Here is a 20014-nt window from a genome sequence, read left to right as displayed (position 1 = left end):
TATGCCACGCCATCACAGCCATGGGCACACTGATCCAAGGGTCCAAGATCACCTCTGACCCTCATGCTCACTCTCATAATGCTTGTCCGTTAAATCATACAACCGACAACAACACAACAGAAACCCAATATGGTCACCGGATCTCCGCATGCTTCCCATGCCAATACACAGCCTTTCCCGAGGGAATCTCTTATCAATGTCTTCCTTGTCTTTCAAAAGTTCTTCCTCTTGTCCACTCACCACGGATACCCACATACCTAGATTGACCAACTTCAGACAGTGCCATGAGGCTGTTGAAGGAAATGAGTGATGGGGAAACAGTAGTTTGGCTCGGGACATCTTAGCCAAATGCAAGTAGGACTGGCTGAAAGGTGGGCAAACACTTGGCTGCATCCAAAAGTGTATCTGAAAAAATCCCCCAGCCCCTTCCACAAAACGCATTTTCCTTGGCCTTCCTTTTCCAAAGCACGGGCAGAAATGACATCAGACAAGACAGTTCACGGGCCTTGGCCCAGCATTTGTCACACGACCGTTCATTCTCCAGTCACCTGGTTCTTTGTGAATGGTAGGTGAGAAGAGTCAAGCAATCAATTTCCCCCAGCGCCACCCACCCAACCCACAGCTTTCTCTTTGTTTGTTGCTTATCTCAAGTTACCCACAAAAGCCAAAAGAGTCAGGAATAATGAGGCCAAACAGGATCGAAGCAGCCTTACACTCACTAGGTAGTAAATAGACTAGGACTGTACAGCAGCTGCTCACGAAAGACCATTTCACCAAGTCCTTTTGTGGACAAGGGAAATCAGGATCATCTTCAGTAGCAGCCAGCATAATTGGTTTCTATCAACCAATAGAGAGTGAAATAATGCCCGTGTTAGTGTAAGAGGGAAAAAGGAAGCAAGTGGTTTTCTCAAGTATTACAATCTGTATGCAACTGCCCCTCATTCAGGTGATTCACGTTAAGGCTGTCTATGGCTGGCTGGCTCCCTTCCCAATCTGAAAAGCCACGCTTCATTCCCATGGCATTAGAGCCAAAATCTTTGGCTCTTGCTTACCCTCTTGTGACTAGATGAGCCATGGTCAAGTGAGCATCTCCTTCACGTACAAAACTCGTGTTTCAACTTCGCAGCTTTCAAGGAAGAGGGGGAAAAAAAGCCCTGACAAACCAAATCACATACCTCCTACACGCAGTGGTAGTGGCCCTATGTCAGGAGCACCCATAGGCAAAACTGTGGAAGCACGGGTGGCTGGCCACGTTCCTGCAGTGGGGTGAGCGTGAGGAGGCCCTACCCTCCGGAATGGATTCGCAGGACCAGTTGGCCCTTGGGATGGATGAGCCGAAGTTGTTGCTGCTTGGCCAGCACCTGGTTCTTTCCCCTCGCAGGGAACTGCTGATGCACTTATGGTGCTGCTCTGTAACAAAATCACATAAATCTGACATCACTAACAAGAAAAAAATGCAAAATTCATACACAAATAGTTAGGGACAGAATGCAAAGAAATCCATGATATACAGAGAAAGTGCCCCAGAGAAACATCAGATGGGTTTTAGCGATCGCAACTGTGTGGTGAAAGAACAGAAAGCAGGTTTCGTCAACACAGCAATATTCTGGCTAAGGAGAATGCACAGACACAGGCCAGGAGAACCCCGATGTAGACTACCTAGCACGCTTATCCCGAGAAGGCAAAGAACAAGTGGGCAGCTTACTCCAGATGTGGCTGAGGAACAAACTGAGAAACTCAGGAAAGTAGATTCTCAAAACATTACACCCAATGATTCCAATGTACATCCGAAGGGGGGAACCAAATGCCCTGCTACACTGGTGTACTCCCTGAGAGGTGTTGACTCAGAAAAGAAACAGATTTCTAGAGAAAACAAATGACCAGGGGCATGTCTGTTCTGCAAAGAAAGGAGGGATCACAAAGCTCCCGCACACACACACACACACAGACACACGGGTAAAATTACACTGTCAGGACTTACCTCCAGTTTGTCTTGGTTAGCTGCTTGGTTGGAGTCTTGCTTGGAAAATAGGTTTGGACCTACACATTATTAAAAAGAAAGAAAGAGAAAAAGGAAACCATGAACATCGTGGGTCTTAGCATTTTGTTCTTGGGACGTTTCTGGATTGCAAGGGACACTGTGATATCTCCCACATCCAGGTCGGTGCATAAGCCAGCTTGACACCTGCCTCCTTATCCATGGCCACAAGAATACCCTGAGGCCGCTGGAACTCCTGCTATGCCAAATGCTCTAAAGCCAAATGAAGTTGAGGTCTCTGCAACTGGCACTTAGCAACCCACCTGCTGCAGCAGCACTGAGAAGCTGTCGAGAGAGTAGCACCTCTCTTCTTCCTGCCATTCTGCTCCTGCTCCCTGATTCTTCCTTCAATGAATACTGGCCAACACGAGACCCCACTGGGCAATACGTGTTCCTGGACTCTATGATCGGGAACTGCTCAGCGTCCGAGGACATCCATTCACACATTCCTCCTGGGAATACAACTCTTTGACCCTTCCCTTGCTTTCTCGGCTACTCACTCACACTGCAGCTCACTTGGTGCTCGCACCAAAGTGCTAGTTCTCCGACCTCTCAGTGTCCTCACTTGCTCAATCGTCTCCCGATTCACCAGACTCCACAATCCGTCAGTTCAGCCACTTGCCAACAGCCTTGTCCTAGAAGTCATGTTCATTTTGTACTTGACTGACACCGTGCTAAGCCTACATCAATCTGGGGCTCACACATCACTTTACCTACACCTGAGCCACTTGGACAGCCAGAAGAGATGGAAAACTAAGAGCCCTCAAACTCCCCACCCTGGGAAAACACACTCACTCACTCACTCACTCACTCACTCACTCACAACAGCCCACAACGATGACAACTGGAACCTGAACATTTCAACCTGATCATCTCCTTCAACATACTGCCAGCTTCGTAGTGCCTGGCCTTCCATCTGTTGACATGGAAGCAAGGTTCCTCCTCAACCACTGACAACATCCATCCTCCTGAAACGCACCTACACTCGCTATGTGGCCACTGAATGATGAAGAGTGAGAGATGGCACATTTTGAATGCACAACGTGTCAGATGCTTCATATCCATTAAGTACAGACTTCACCAACATACTAATGGCCACCATGGGGAGCACTGGCTGCTGCTCTCTTTTCTAATCCCGCTTCCTGCTTCCAAACCAGGAAAACCAGCAGAGGCGGGCCCAAGGCCAGAGGACCCTGCAAACACACGGCAAACTCGGAACACACTCCTGGTTCCCACCATCACAACGGCCTCGATTTGGCTGTGGTTTGTGTGGAGTCGGGCAGAGGATGCAAGCTCTCTTGGCACTTCTTTTCTCTGTGTGACTCTGCTACCTCTCCCCTAAACAGCAACTACTCTCTAAAACACAAACACACACAAGAATCCAGAAACCCAACACGCAGCCCACACACCCCTGCCGCCTCTTCCCTGTAGCCCTGCTTTTCAGGTAAAGAAAAATAAGCCTTACCGAATCCCCGATTTCCTAAACAAATATGCCATGGCTTGTCCAACGATACAGTGTGTGAACGTGCCCACTGCGATGCCATCACCTCTTATGCCACGCCATCACAGCCATGGGCACACTGATCCAAGGGTCCAAGATCACCTCTGACCCTCATGCTCACTCTCATAATGCTTGTCCGTTAAATCATACAACCGACAACAACACAACAGAAACCCAATATGGTCACCGGATCTCCGCATGCTTCCCATGCCAATACACAGCCTTTCCCGAGGGAATCTCTTATCAATGTCTTCCTTGTCTTTCAAAAGTTCTTCCTCTTGTCCACTCACCACGGATACCCACATACCTAGATTGACCAACTTCAGACAGTGCCATGAGGCTGTTGAAGGAAATGAGTGATGGGGAAACAGTAGTTTGGCTCGGGACATCTTAGCCAAATGCAAGTAGGACTGGCTGAAAGGTGGGCAAACACTTGGCTGCATCCAAAAGTGTATCTGAAAAAATCCCCCAGCCCCTTCCACAAAACGCATTTTCCTTGGCCTTCCTTTTCCAAAGCACGGGCAGAAATGACATCAGACAAGACAGTTCACGGGCCTTGGCCCAGCATTTGTCACACGACCGTTCATTCTCCAGTCACCTGGTTCTTTGTGAATGGTAGGTGAGAAGAGTCAAGCAATCAATTTCCCCCAGCGCCACCCACCCAACCCACAGCTTTCTCTTTGTTGCTTATCTCAAGTTACCCACAAAAGCCAAAAGAGTCAGGAATAATGAGGCCAAACAGGATCGAAGCAGCCTTACACTCACTAGGTAGTAAATAGACTAGGACTGTACAGCAGCTGCTCACGAAAGACCATTTCACCAAGTCCTTTTGTGGACAAGGGAAATCAGGATCATCTTCAGTAGCAGCCAGCATAATTGGTTTCTATCAACCAACAGAGAGTGAAATAATGCCCGTGTTAGTGTAAGAGGGAAAAAGGAAGCAAGTGGTTTTCTCAAGTATTACAATCTGTATGCAACTGCCCCTCATTCAGGTGATTCACGTTAAGGCTGTCTATGGCTGGCTGGCTCCCTTCCCAATCTGAAAAGCCACGCTTCATTCCCATGGCATTAGAGCCAAAATCTTTGGCTCTTGCTTACCCTCTTGTGACTAGATGAGCCATGGTCAAGTGAGCATCTCCTTCACGTACAAAACTCGTGTTTCAACTTCGCAGCTTTCAAGGAAGAGGGGGAAAAAAGCCCTGACAAACCAAATCACATACCTCCTACATGCAGTGGTAGTGGCCCTATGTCAGGAGCACCCATAGGCAAAACTGTGGAAGCACGGGTGGCTGGCCACGTTCCTGCAGTGGGGTGAGCGTGAGGAGGCCCTACCCTCCGGAATGGATTCGCAGGACCAGTTGGCCCTTGCGATGGATGAGCCGAAGTTGTTGCTGCTTGGCCAGCACCTGGTTCTTTCCCCTCGCAGGGAACTGCTGAGGCACTTATGGTGCTGCTCTGTAACAAAATCACATAAATCTGACATCACTAACAAGAAAAAAATGCAAAATTCATACACAAATAGTTAGGGACAGAATGCAAAGAAATCCATGATATACAGAGAAAGTGCTCCAGAGAAACATCAGATGGGTTTTAGCGATCGCAACTGTGTGGTGAAAGAACAGAAAGCAGGTTTCGTCAACACAGCAATATTCTGGCTAAGGAGAATGCACAGACACAGGCCAGGAGAACCCCGATGTAGACTACCTAGCATGCTTATCCCGAGAAGGCAAAGAACAAGTGGGCAGCTTACTCCAGATGTGGCTGAGGAACAAACTGAGAAACTCAGGAAAGTAGATTCTCAAAACATTACACCCAATGATTCCAATGTACATCCGAAGGGGGGAACCAAATGCCCTGCTACACTGGTGTACTCCCTGAGAGGTGTTGACTCAGAAAAGAAACAGATTTCTAGAGAAAACAAATGACCAGGGGCATGTCTGTTCTGCAAAGAAAGGAGGGATCACAAAGCTCCCGCACACACACACACACACACACACACACACACACACACACACACACGGGTAAAATTACACTGTCAGGACTTACCTCCAGTTTGTCTTGGTTAGCTGCTTGGTTGGAGTCTTGCTTGGAAAATAGGTTTGGACCTACACATTATGAAAAAGGAAGAAAGAGAAAAAGGAAACCATGAACATCGTGGGTCTTAGCATTTTGTTCTTGGGACGTTTCTGGATTGCAAGGGACACTGTGATATCTCCCACATCCAGGTCGGTGCATAAGCCAGCTTGACACCTGCCTCCTTATCCATGGCCACAAGAATACCCTGAGGCCGCTGGAACTCCTGCTATGCCAAATGCTCTAAAGCCAAATGAAGTTGAGGTCTCTGCAGCTGGCACTTAGCAACCCACCTGCTGCAGCAGCACTGAGAAGCTGTCGAGAGAGTAGCACCTCTCTTCTTCCTGCCATTCTGCTCCTGCTCCCTGATTCTTCCTTCAATGAATACTGGCCAACACGAGACCCCACTGGGCAATACGTGTTCCTGGACTCTATGATCGGGAACTGCTCAGCGTCCGAGGACATCCATTCACACATTCCTCCTGGGAATACAACTCTTTGACCCTTCCCTTGCTTTCTCGGCTACTCACTCACACTGCAGCTCACTTGGTGCTCGCACCAAAGTGCTAGTTCTCCAACCTCTCAGCGTCCTCACTTGCTCAATCGTCTCCCGATTCACCAGACTCCACAATCCGTCAGTTCAGCCACTTGCCAACAGCCTTGTCCTAGAAGTCATGTTCATTTTGTACTTGACTGACACCGTGCTAAGCCTACATCAATCTGGGGCTCACACATCACTTTACCTACACCTGGGCCACTTGGACAGCCAGAAGAGATGGAAAACTAAGAGCCCTCAAACTCCCCGCCCTGGGAAAACACACTCACTCACTCACTCACAACAGCCCACAACGATGACAACTGGAACCTGAACATTTCAACCTGATCATCTCCTTCAACATACTGCCAGCTTCGTAGTGCCTGGCCTTCCATCTGTTGACATGGAAGCAAGGTTCCTCCTCAACCACTGACAACATCCATCCTCCTGAAACGCACCTACACTCGCTATGTGGCCACTGAATGATGAAGAGTGAGAGATGGCACATTTTGAATGCACAACGTGTCAGATGCTTCATATCCATTAAGTACAGACTTCACCAACATACTAATGGCCACCATGGGGAGCACTGGCTGCTGCTCTCTTTTCTAATCCCGCTTCCTGCTTCCAAACCAGGAAAACCAGCAGAGGCGGGCCCAAGGCCAGAGGACCCCGCAAACACACGGCAAACTCGGAACACACTCCTGGTTCCCACCATCACAACGGCCTCGATTTGGCTGTGGTTTGTGTGGAGTCGGGCAGAGGATGCAAGTTCTCTTGGCACTTCTTTTCTCTGTGTGACTCTGCTACCTCTCCCATAAACAGCAACTACTCTCTAAAACACAAACACACACAAGAATCCAGAAACCCAACACGCAGCCCACACACCCCTGCTGCCTCTTCCCTGTAGCCCTGCTTTTCAGGTAAAGAAAAATAAGCCTTACCGAATCCCCGATTTCCTAAACAAATATGCCATGGCTTGTCCAACGATACAGTGTGTGAACGTGCCCACTGCGATGCCATCACCTCTTATGCCATGCCATCGCAGCCATGGGCACACTGATCCAAGGGTCCAAGATCACCTCTGACCCTCATGCTCACTCTCATAATGCTTGTCCGTTAAATCATACAACCGACAACAACACAACAGAAACCCAATATGGTCACCGGATCTCCGCATGCTTCCCATGCCAATACACAGCCTTTCCCGAGGGAATCTCTTATCAATGTCTTCCTTGTCTTTCAAAAGTTCTTCCTCTTGTCCACTCACCACGGATACCCACATACCTAGATTGACCAACTTCAGACAGTGCCATGAGGCTGTTGAAGGAAATGAGTGATGGGGAAACAGTAGTTTGGCTTGGGACATCTTAGCCAAATGCAAGTAGGACTGGCTGAAAGGTGGGCAAACACTTGGCTGCATCCAAAAGTGTATCTGAAAAAATCCCCCAGCCCCTTCCACAAAACGCATTTTCCTTGGCCTTCCTTTTCCAAAGCACGGGCAGAAATGACATCAGACAAGACAGTTCACGGGCCTTGGCCCAGCATTTGTCACATGACCGTTCATTCTCCAGTCACCTGGTTCTTTGTGAATGGTAGGTGAGAAGAGTCAAGCAATCAATTTCCCCCAGCGCCACCCACCCAACCCACAGCTTTCTCTTTGTTTGTTGCTTATCTCAAGTTACCCACAAAAGCCAAAAGAGTCAGGAATAATGAGGCCAAACAGGATCGAAGCAGCCTTACACTCACTAGGTAGTAAATAGACTAGGACTGTACAGCAGCTGCTCACGAAAGACCATTTCACCAAGTCCTTTTGTGGACAAGGGAAATCAGGATCATCTTCAGTAGCAGCCAGCATAATTGGTTTCTATCAACCAATAGAGAGTGAAATAATGCCCGTGTTAGTGTAAGAGGGAAAAAGGAAGCAAGTGGTTTTCTCAAGTATTACAATCTGTATGCAACTGCCCCTCATTCAGGTGATTCACGCTCCCTTCCCAATCTGAAAAGCCACGCTTCATTCCCATGGCATTAGAGCCAAAATCTTTGGCTCTTGCTTACCCTCTTGTGACTAGATGAGCCATGGTCAAGTGAGCATCTCCTTCACGTACAAAACTAGTGTTTCAACTTCGCAGCTTTCAAGGAAGAGGGGAAAAAAAGCCCTGACAAACCAAATCACATACCTCCTACACGCAGTGGTAGTGGCCCTATGTCAGGAGCACCCATAGGCAAAACTGTGGAAGCACGGGTGGCTGGCCACGTTCCTGCAGGGGGGTGAGCGTGAGGAGGCCCTACCCTCCGGAATGGATTCGCAGGACCAGTTGGCCCTTGCGATGGATGAGCCGAAGTTGTTGCTGCTTGGCCAGCACCTGGTTCTTTCCCCTCGCAGGGAACTGCTGATGCACTTATGGTGCTGCTCTGTAACAAAATCACATAAATCTGACATCACTAACAAGAAAAAAATGCAAAATTCATACACAAATAGTTAGGGACAGAATGCAAAGAAATCCATGATATACAGAGAAAGTGCTCCAGAGAAACATCAGATGGGTTTTAGCGATCGCAACTGTGTGGTGAAAGAACAGAAAGCAGGTTTTGTCAACACAGCAATATTCTGGCTAAGGAGAATGCACAGACACAGGCCAGGAGAACCCCGATGTAGACTACCTAGCACGCTTATCCCGAGAAGGCAAAGAACAAGTGGGCAGCTTACTCCAGATGTGGCTGAGGAACAAACTGAGAAACTCAGGAAAGTAGATTCTCAAAACATTACACCCAATGATTCCAATGTACATCCGAAGGGGGGAACCAAATGCCCTGCTACACTGGTGTACTCCCTGAGAGGTGTTGACTCAGAAAAGAAACAGATTTCTAGAGAAAACAAATGACCAGGGGCATGTCTGTTCTGCAAAAAAAGGAGGGATCACAAAGCTCCCGCACACACACACACACACACACACACGGGTAAAATTACACTGTCAGGACTTACCTCCAGTTTGTCTTGGTTAGCTGCTTGGTTGGAGTCTTGCTTGGAAAATAGGTTTGGACCTACACATTATTAAAAAGAAAGAAAGAGAAAAAGGAAACCATGAACATCGTGGGTCTTAGCATTTTGTTCTTGGGACGTTTCTGGATTGCAAGGGACACTGTGATATCTCCCACATCCAGGTCGGTGCATAAGCCAGCTTGACACCTGCCTCCTTATCCATGGCCACAAGAATACCCTGAGGCCGCTGGAACTCCTGCTATGCCAAATGCTCTAAAGCCAAATGAAGTTGAGGTCTCTGCAGCTGGCACTTAGCAACCCACCTGCTGCAGCAGCACTGAGAAGCTGTCGAGAGAGTAGCACCTCTCTTCTTCCTGCCATTCTGCTCCTGCTCCCTGATTCTTCCTTCAATGAATACTGGCCAACACGAGACCCCACTGGGCAATACGTGTTCCTGGACTCTATGATCGGGAACTGCTCAGCGTCCGAGGACATCCATTCACACATTCCTCCTGGGAATACAACTCTTTGACCCTTCCCTTGCTTTCTCGGCTACTCACTCACACTGCAGCTCACTTGGTGCTCGCACCAAAGTGCTAGTTCTCCGACCTCTCAGTGTCCTCACTTGCTCAATCGTCTCCCGATTCACCAGACTCCACAATCCGTCAGTTCAGCCACTTGCCAACAGCCTTGTCCTAGAAGTCATGTTCATTTTGTACTTGACTGACACCGTGCTAAGCCTACATCAATCTGGGGCTCACACATCACTTTACCTACACCTGAGCCACTTGGACAGCCAGAAGAGATGGAAAACTAAGAGCCCTCAAACTCCCCACCCTGGGAAAACACACTCACTCACTCACTCACTCACTCACTCACTCACAACAGCCCACAACGATGACAACTGGAACCTGAACATTTCAACCTGATCATCTCCTTCAACATACTGCCAGCTTCGTAGTGCCTGGCCTTCCATCTGTTGACATGGAAGCAAGGTTCCTCCTCAACCACTGACAACATCCATCCTCCTGAAACGCACCTACACTCGCTATGTGGCCACTGAATGATGAAGAGTGAGAGATGGCACATTTTGAATGCACAACGTGTCAGATGCTTCATATCCATTAAGTACAGACTTCACCAACATACTAATGGCCACCATGGGGAGCACTGGCTGCTGCTCTCTTTTCTAATCCCGCTTCCTGCTTCCAAACCAGGAAAACCAGCAGAGGCGGGCCCAAGGCCAGAGGACCCCGCAAACACACGGCAAACTCGGAACACACTCCTGGTTCCCACCATCACAACGGCCTCGATTTGGCTGTGGTTTGTGTGGAGTCGGGCAGAGGATGCAAGTTCTCTTGGCACTTCTTTTCTCTGTGTGACTCTGCTACCTCTCCCATAAACAGCAACTACTCTCTAAAACACAAACACACACAAGAATCCAGAAACCCAACACGCAGCCCACACACCCCTGCTGCCTCTTCCCTGTAGCCCTGCTTTTCAGGTAAAGAAAAATAAGCCTTACCGAATCCCCGATTTCCTAAACAAATATGCCATGGCTTGTCCAACGATACAGTGTGTGAACGTGCCCACTGCGATGCCATCACCTCTTATGCCATGCCATCGCAGCCATGGGCACACTGATCCAAGGGTCCAAGATCACCTCTGACCCTCATGCTCACTCTCATAATGCTTGTCCGTTAAATCATACAACCGACAACAACACAACAGAAACCCAATATGGTCACCGGATCTCCGCATGCTTCCCATGCCAATACACAGCCTTTCCCGAGGGAATCTCTTATCAATGTCTTCCTTGTCTTTCAAAAGTTCTTCCTCTTGTCCACTCACCACGGATACCCACATACCTAGATTGACCAACTTCAGACAGTGCCATGAGGCTGTTGAAGGAAATGAGTGATGGGGAAACAGTAGTTTGGCTTGGGACATCTTAGCCAAATGCAAGTAGGACTGGCTGAAAGGTGGGCAAACACTTGGCTGCATCCAAAAGTGTATCTGAAAAAATCCCCCAGCCCCTTCCACAAAACGCATTTTCCTTGGCCTTCCTTTTCCAAAGCACGGGCAGAAATGACATCAGACAAGACAGTTCACGGGCCTTGGCCCAGCATTTGTCACATGACCGTTCATTCTCCAGTCACCTGGTTCTTTGTGAATGGTAGGTGAGAAGAGTCAAGCAATCAATTTCCCCCAGCGCCACCCACCCAACCCACAGCTTTCTCTTTGTTTGTTGCTTATCTCAAGTTACCCACAAAAGCCAAAAGAGTCAGGAATAATGAGGCCAAACAGGATCGAAGCAGCCTTACACTCACTAGGTAGTAAATAGACTAGGACTGTACAGCAGCTGCTCACGAAAGACCATTTCACCAAGTCCTTTTGTGGACAAGGGAAATCAGGATCATCTTCAGTAGCAGCCAGCATAATTGGTTTCTATCAACCAATAGAGAGTGAAATAATGCCCGTGTTAGTGTAAGAGGGAAAAAGGAAGCAAGTGGTTTTCTCAAGTATTACAATCTGTATGCAACTGCCCCTCATTCAGGTGATTCACGCTCCCTTCCCAATCTGAAAAGCCACGCTTCATTCCCATGGCATTAGAGCCAAAATCTTTGGCTCTTGCTTACCCTCTTGTGACTAGATGAGCCATGGTCAAGTGAGCATCTCCTTCACGTACAAAACTAGTGTTTCAACTTCGCAGCTTTCAAGGAAGAGGGGAAAAAAAGCCCTGACAAACCAAATCACATACCTCCTACACGCAGTGGTAGTGGCCCTATGTCAGGAGCACCCATAGGCAAAACTGTGGAAGCACGGGTGGCTGGCCACGTTCCTGCAGGGGGGTGAGCGTGAGGAGGCCCTACCCTCCGGAATGGATTCGCAGGACCAGTTGGCCCTTGCGATGGATGAGCCGAAGTTGTTGCTGCTTGGCCAGCACCTGGTTCTTTCCCCTCGCAGGGAACTGCTGATGCACTTATGGTGCTGCTCTGTAACAAAATCACATAAATCTGACATCACTAACAAGAAAAAAATGCAAAATTCATACACAAATAGTTAGGGACAGAATGCAAAGAAATCCATGATATACAGAGAAAGTGCTCCAGAGAAACATCAGATGGGTTTTAGCGATCGCAACTGTGTGGTGAAAGAACAGAAAGCAGGTTTTGTCAACACAGCAATATTCTGGCTAAGGAGAATGCACAGACACAGGCCAGGAGAACCCCGATGTAGACTACCTAGCACGCTTATCCCGAGAAGGCAAAGAACAAGTGGGCAGCTTACTCCAGATGTGGCTGAGGAACAAACTGAGAAACTCAGGAAAGTAGATTCTCAAAACATTACACCCAATGATTCCAATGTACATCCGAAGGGGGGAACCAAATGCCCTGCTACACTGGTGTACTCTCTGAGAGGTGTTGACTCAGAAAAGAAACAGATTTCTAGAGAAAACAAATGACCAGGGGCATGTCTGTTCTGCAAAAAAAGGAGGGATCACAAAGCTCCCGCACACACACACACACACACACACACACGGGTAAAATTACACTGTCAGGACTTACCTCCAGTTTGTCTTGGTTAGCTGCTTGGTTGGAGTCTTGCTTGGAAAATAGGTTTGGACCTACACATTATTAAAAAGAAAGAAAGAGAAAAAGGAAACCATGAACATCGTGGGTCTTAGCATTTTGTTCTTGGGACGTTTCTGGATTGCAAGGGACACTGTGATATCTCCCACATCCAGGTCGGTGCATAAGCCAGCTTGACACCTGCCTCCTTATCCATGGCCACAAGAATACCCTGAGGCCGCTGGAACTCCTGCTATGCCAAATGCTCTAAAGCCAAATGAAGTTGAGGTCTCTGCAGCTGGCACTTAGCAACCCACCTGCTGCAGCAGCACTGAGAAGCTGTCGAGAGAGTAGCACCTCTCTTCTTCCTGCCATTCTGCTCCTGCTCCCTGATTCTTCCTTCAATGAATACTGGCCAACACGAGACCCCACTGGGCAATACGTGTTCCTGGACTCTATGATCGGGAACTGCTCAGCATCCGAGGACATCCATTCACACATTCCTCCTGGGAATACAACTCTTTGACCCTTCCCTTGCTTTCTCGGCTACTCACTCACACTGCAGCTCACTTGGTGCTCGCACCAAAGTGCTAGTTCTCCAACCTCTCAGCGTCCTCACTTGCTCAATCGTCTCCCGATTCACCAGACTCCACAATCCGTCAGTTCAGCCACTTGCCAACAGCCTTGTCCTAGAAGTCATGTTCATTTTGTACTTGACTGACACCGTGCTAAGCCTACATCAATCTGGGGCTCACACATCACTTTACCTACACCTGGGCCACTTGGACAGCCAGAAGAGATGGAAAACTAAGAGCCCTCAAACTCCCCGCCCTGGGAAAACACACTCACTCACTCACTCACAACAGCCCACAACGATGACAACTGGAACCTGAACATTTCAACCTGATCATCTCCTTCAACATACTGCCAGCTTCGTAGTGCCTGGCCTTCCATCTGTTGACATGGAAGCAAGGTTCCTCCTCAACAACTGACAACATCCATCCTCCTGAAACGCACCTACACTCGCTGTGTGGCCACTGAATGATGAAGAGTGAGAGATGGCACATTTTGAATGCACAACGTGTCAGATGCTTCATATCCATTAAGTACAGACTTCACCAACATACTAATGGCCACCATGGGGAGCACTGGCTGCTGCTCTCTTTTCTAATCCCGCTTCCTGCTTCCAAACCAGGAAAACCAGCAGAGGCGGGCCCAAGGCCAGAGGACCCTGCAAACACACGGCAAACTCGGAACACACTCCTGGTTCCCACCATCACAACGGCCTCGATTTGGCTGTGGTTTGTGTGGAGTTGGGCAGAGGATGCAAGTTCTCTTGGCACTTTTTTTCTCTGTGTGACTCTGCTACCTCTCCCATAAACAGCAACTACTCTCTAAAACACAAACAAACACAAGAATCCAGAAACCCAACACGCAGCCCACACACCCCTGCCGCCTCTTCCCTGTAGCCCTGCTTTTCAGGTAAAGAAAAATAAGCCTTACCGAATCTCCGATTTCCTAAACAAATATGCCATGGCTTGTCCAACGATACAGATAGTGAAGACGCCCTAGACATGGCAGCATCACTTGTTTTGAAATTTCGTGTTTCATGTGGTGCAACTAACACCGCCTCCCTGTTCAAGAACCTTGGAAATTAGTGGAAATTGGCTCAAGTCCCCAAGCCCTGGACATTCCTTTGAAAAACACCAGATTCTCCTTGCTCCTGGCTTCATCCTTCCACACACCATGGCATCGCAGCCATGAGCGGACCGACCTACGGGATCTAAGATCAATTCTGTCTCTCATGCTCTCTCTAATACTGCCTTTCAGTTAAATCCAAAACCAACAACACATAATACAAAAGAAATATTGCCACTGGATATAACCATGCATCACTCACCAACATTTTAATGACTTTTGTATGTTCTACCTGCTGTTGATACCCTGTGAATAAGTACAACCATAGATTGCCTAACTTCAGACAGTGGTAATATGTTTGTTGGAAGAATTGTGTGACATGAAAGCAGTAGGTTTTTTCAGGAAATCTTATTTTAATGCAGTTAGGACTGGGTCAATCATTAGTGGACACTGGGTATATTGTGATTTTTATATTTTAAGTACTGTTATTAATTTAATCAGTTCAACTATTTTCAATGTATCACTTGAGAAAATCCTTCAACCATAAGACTGTATTGCATTTGGAGTGGTTTTTTTCTCCTTATTTTTATCTTCGAATTTGTCTGGTTGTCCAGTAAAGCCTGGTCCTTTCCTTTTTATATGCACCTCTTTGCTAAACTAAGAGATGCTTCTTTCTCCTAACTTCATAGTGGATATGGCTGTTGCTGCTAATTTTAGGGAGAAACAATTTTTTTCTGTTATCTTACCTAGCTTTGTACAAAAGTTATAAATCTTTTCTTCAAAGGTAAAGTAAGAATTAATTACATATGATCACTTTACACCTCATGTCACATCTTTGTTTATGCTTGGTATATAAAAATGAATAAAATACTTTCTTTTTTCATGATACTATCCCTGCTGGTAGTTTGATTAAATAATAAGGTACCTTTGTTGCATATGCATGTGTATATTCATCTGTGAAAATGTATTTAACTCTGAATTACATAAATACATTTGGATAATCAATATATATTCAACACTTACATTCGATGTCTACTCTCACAGGTTGCAAGCAATAAGTGCAAGTTACCGATTAATTCTGTGTCTAACAAGGATAGTAATAATAGCCTAAGTTGAACTTTTTGGTAATACTGTATACCTGGTTGAGCAATCTCTATTCTCTGTTCCTTTTCAAAACAATTTTTTTCTTGCTACATTTTTTTTTTAAATTACATTGCACTATGTGACACAATTTCAAAGGCTCTGGAATTCCCCCAACACCTCCTCCCTGTACCCTCCCCCATGGTGGATTCCTCCACCTTGTTGTAGTATTACAGAACAATCCAGTCATGATTCTTTCATTGCAAGCATACACCAAGCATACAGTCCAGCATCTTAATGTCCAGATAAATGCAACAATTTCTTGGGGAGACCATCTCTCGTCTGAAGGTAGAGCTGGCAGAATATCATCCCAACCAATTAAAAGCCACAACATAACATCAACAACAATTTACAACATTACTTAATTAATTGGCAATTAATATGTTAGAAAATGCAAGTTCTTAATCACATCCTGTGACTTCTTCATTGACATTTCTATTTTAGTTTATACACAACCGGCTGCTATACACCTTTAAATGGCTATACGGTACTATTCAGCTGTCTCGTGTCTATTTTCATTTTAGTATTTAGTAGTTTATAGTGTTGAAGCATAATTTTGCTGAATGTGGCAGATTTTAGGATAGTCTAAACTGGCTTATAATTCTAATAAGGCATATGTCAACAGTTGAGGCACAGAACCATTTTAGGAGGGGTGTGCAGAGAAATCTTCAATACCTTGGTTAGGAGTAACTAATCTTTGTGTCCTACCTAGTAAGGTATATGTGAATCCACGCTGTTTCCTGTCTGGTTCGAAGCTTTCTTTGTTGTTCTTTATCTATTCTAATTTTCTTGTATGTTTGTTTTGGGGGGCTCCAGAGTGAACCTGATGGTCATTGCAAGAGAGGGTTGGGATCCAAAGCTGTAATTAAGTAAGGAACAGAGAAAGCTCTTCTCCCTAGTCCCGAAGGAAGTTTACTGTTCTTCTGTTTCTGAGGTCTGCTCAGGGCTCCTGCCTGTTGTTCTGATGACTCTGGATCCTGTGGGGAAGGATCTGGGCATCTTCCATCCCATGTGTGAGAGACAAATGGGGGTGGATGACCTCAGAGTTCTTGGTCTCCAAAGGCACTCTAATTCCCCCTGGTCTCCTTGGCAGTTGCAATGTAGTCCTTGATGAGCGTACTGATAACCCTTAGGTAGGATCCAGGAGTCTCCAGGGTTGAGATACAAGCCTCCTAATGTCTACCTGCTCCACTCTTGGGTCCACCCTGCTCTGTGCATACGACCGCCTGTTAAGAGGTTATCAGGATCGCTGCCGATTCTCCCTATATGTCTTTGTACACAAAAAACCACGAATAGCTAGAAACATCCTGAAGAATAAAAGTTAACAGGGGGAATCACACTTCCGGACCTTTGGACATATTATAGGGTGGTGGTTATCAAAACAGCCTGGCACTAGCACAAAGATAGAGGAGGAACAATGTAGCAGAATACAAGCAACAGAAGGGAACCCACACAGATACAGCCAAATAATCTTTGACAAAAAGACAGACAACAATCCAGGCAAATGGGAAGGTTTCTTCAATAAATGCTGTTGGAACAACTGGTTAATAGTCTGCAGAAACAAGAAGATAGACCCACATCTCTCACCATACACTAAGATCAAATCTAAATGGATAAAAGACCTAAATCTACATTCAGAAACCTTCAAACTGTGGGAAGAAAATGTTGAAAACACCCTGCAAGATCTAGGTGTAGGCCCTGACATTCTAAAAAGGACACCAAAAACAATAGCAATCAAGACCAAAACAAACAAATGGGACTTCATCAAATTAAGAAGCTTCTATACAGCAAGGGAAACAATGAACAAAATAAAAAAGCAACCCACAAAACGGGAGAAGACCTTTGCACACTACATAGGTGATAGGGGGCTAATCTCCAGAATATCGAAAGAACTCCAGAACAACCAAAACACCAAAACAAACAAACTACTCAAGAAATAGGCACGGGAAATGGGCAGACATTTCACAAAGGAACAAACTCAGATGCCAACAATTTAACAGCAGTCAATATCAGAAAATTTTCTGTCAAAATTAGGGGATTTATCATAGTTTGATTCTCCTCTCTCAATTGAAATCATAGGGTCCAAAGTATGATCTCAGTTTCTTGAGCCTTAATAAAGGAAAAGACAATAATAGTGTATATATATATATATATATATATATATATATATATATATATATATTTATATATATATAAACATGTTTTTTTAAAAATTTATGTGGAGAAAAAATATTTATAATTATGGGAATAATTTTGGCATTGTTTTTATGACCACAGAAAATAGTGTATTTTAATTTCAATCACATATTCAAAAATAAAAGCAACATGATAAATCTATGCTTGAATAAGATATAAAGATCAATAATATATTTTCATTTAGACAAAATAATGTAGCTTATTTATCTATCAAATTGTATTATCCTGAATATCTTTGTCTCCTAAAATGAAAGCTTACTCTTCAAGAGTAGCTTAAGTTTTTTTTTTTTTTTTTTACAATGGAAGCCTGACATTAAAATGTTCATCTATTTTAGCACCTTTTAAGAAATCAAAATTAATTTGACCATTTCTTTATTAACTTCTACAAAACAATGTAAGTGTTCTTTATGTAATTTGTATTAATCTGTTTGAAACAATGTATGGTTCCTATTATAAAGTTAGGTCAATTGACTTGCATGTCAGACCAACTATTCCTCATGGATGTGCTGTATTAAATGGACCACATCATTTTTTATAAGCCATTCATTTTTCTACTTTGCTTATTAGAAGATGAAACCTGAGAAAGTAGAAAATGTGCAGAAATCTGGAGTGAGGCATAGTTCCAAATAACAACAGATTCAAAGGATTTCTTCCTAATGTGTCTACTCAGAGGACTAAAGCTGCAAATCAACTAGCTACTAAGTAAAAATTACAACTTCAAAGATCCTGAAAGATTAAGTTTGTTATTCAGACCAAAAACCTTACACACAAAAGATTCATAGCTCCTTCCAAGCTGATCATTCATTGTGCTCCCAATGTGCAAGAGGACTGTAAAGTGGGAAGAATTAATAGGAGTACACTGAAGATGGAGAAAAATGATAGAAACAGGTAATGGGCAAAAAGATAAAAAATGTACTATAGTATAACCTCTAAGAAAAATGTATATATGTGCAAATATGTGTATATATTTGATGTCATACAGCTCTTTTTCCAAAGGTAACTAACTCACAGTAAGTGTAAGGAATCTGTGTTTTCCAGATGTATATTTTAAATATTATTTTAAGAATGGGATGAAAATACAAAGGAAAGTGTTCCAGCATGATGGCTCAATTGGCTCCAACCTCCCCTTTGATGTGCTGGGATTCCACAAAAGCACTAGTTCTTTCATAGCTTCATTTAGCTATACTACAAAGTTGGAATCCCATTTCCACAATTACCATTGAGTTATGTTATTGCCATTTTAAAGGTTAAGGTATGTTCTGACCATTAACTAACTTAATTTATGTTGCTACCAGACAGAACTGAATCAAACTTTGTTCAAAAAATAATTATTATACTTAAGTTAACATAGAGGTTAAGCAAAAATGTGCTGGATATAGTTCAGAGTGGTAGGAAGTTTAAGGGGACATGCAGTTTGGTTTTGTTTAGTTTTTAATGGCAGCATGCTTTTATATGTTTCAGTTGACAAAGGTTGCAAGACAGAAGCACATCTGCGCCATTTATGAAGTGCTTCTGATTTGCAAAATAGAAAACACAAAATATACTCTAAGGCAACAGAAACTACTTTTGATTCATCAGTGAATAGTCAATTTATACATACTAATTAAGCAATTTTTCTGTAAACAACCAAAAGGTCTACCATTTTGCAAACTACTCTGAAATAATGGTTATCCTTCCAAAGTAAAATTCAATGATAAAAATCAAAAGTAAACACTACAAAAATAACAATTCTTAAGCATGCAATATTTCATTCAGTGTGACTGACATAAGTCCTTTACAACATATTGAAACATTATTTACCCTCCCCAGAACTTATTCATTAGATTCAGATAAAAATTTATTCTATGTGGTTTCCCCTTTTCAATCTTGTTGCTGCTTCAAATTTGTAATAATTTGATATTTTTAAAATACAGAAAAAGACTAATTTTAATGAAGCTTGTCTCCCCAAAATGAATTTTGTAACTTTTTAAGGTTATTAAAATGTGATTCTATATAATTATAAATTTGTTTTCAATGCCACAGAAATTGAGTTAAGCCCCATATTTTAATTACTTACTAAAATAGTTTGGGATCATTAAATATGCTAACTCAACAAAGAATGGATAGAGACATAAAATACATCTTACGATAGCAATATAAAATATATCTTATAATAGTCCTCTCTTGCTTTAATTATTGCAGCCAGACTCAGATTAAGCTTTTCTACCTTTTAAATTAAAAGCCAACTATTTTAATTCTCATGTTTAGGACAATTACTTTATGAAAATTCAAGCATTTAATTCAATATGCATGAAAATTTAATATGCATCTAATATATAAACAATCTAATGCTTTTCCA

Source organism: Ochotona princeps, chromosome 18 (genome assembly GCF_030435755.1).
Source record: "Ochotona princeps isolate mOchPri1 chromosome 18, mOchPri1.hap1, whole genome shotgun sequence".
Taxonomy (NCBI): Eukaryota; Metazoa; Chordata; class Mammalia; order Lagomorpha; family Ochotonidae; genus Ochotona; species Ochotona princeps.
Note: the sequence above shows the minus strand (reverse complement) of the source record.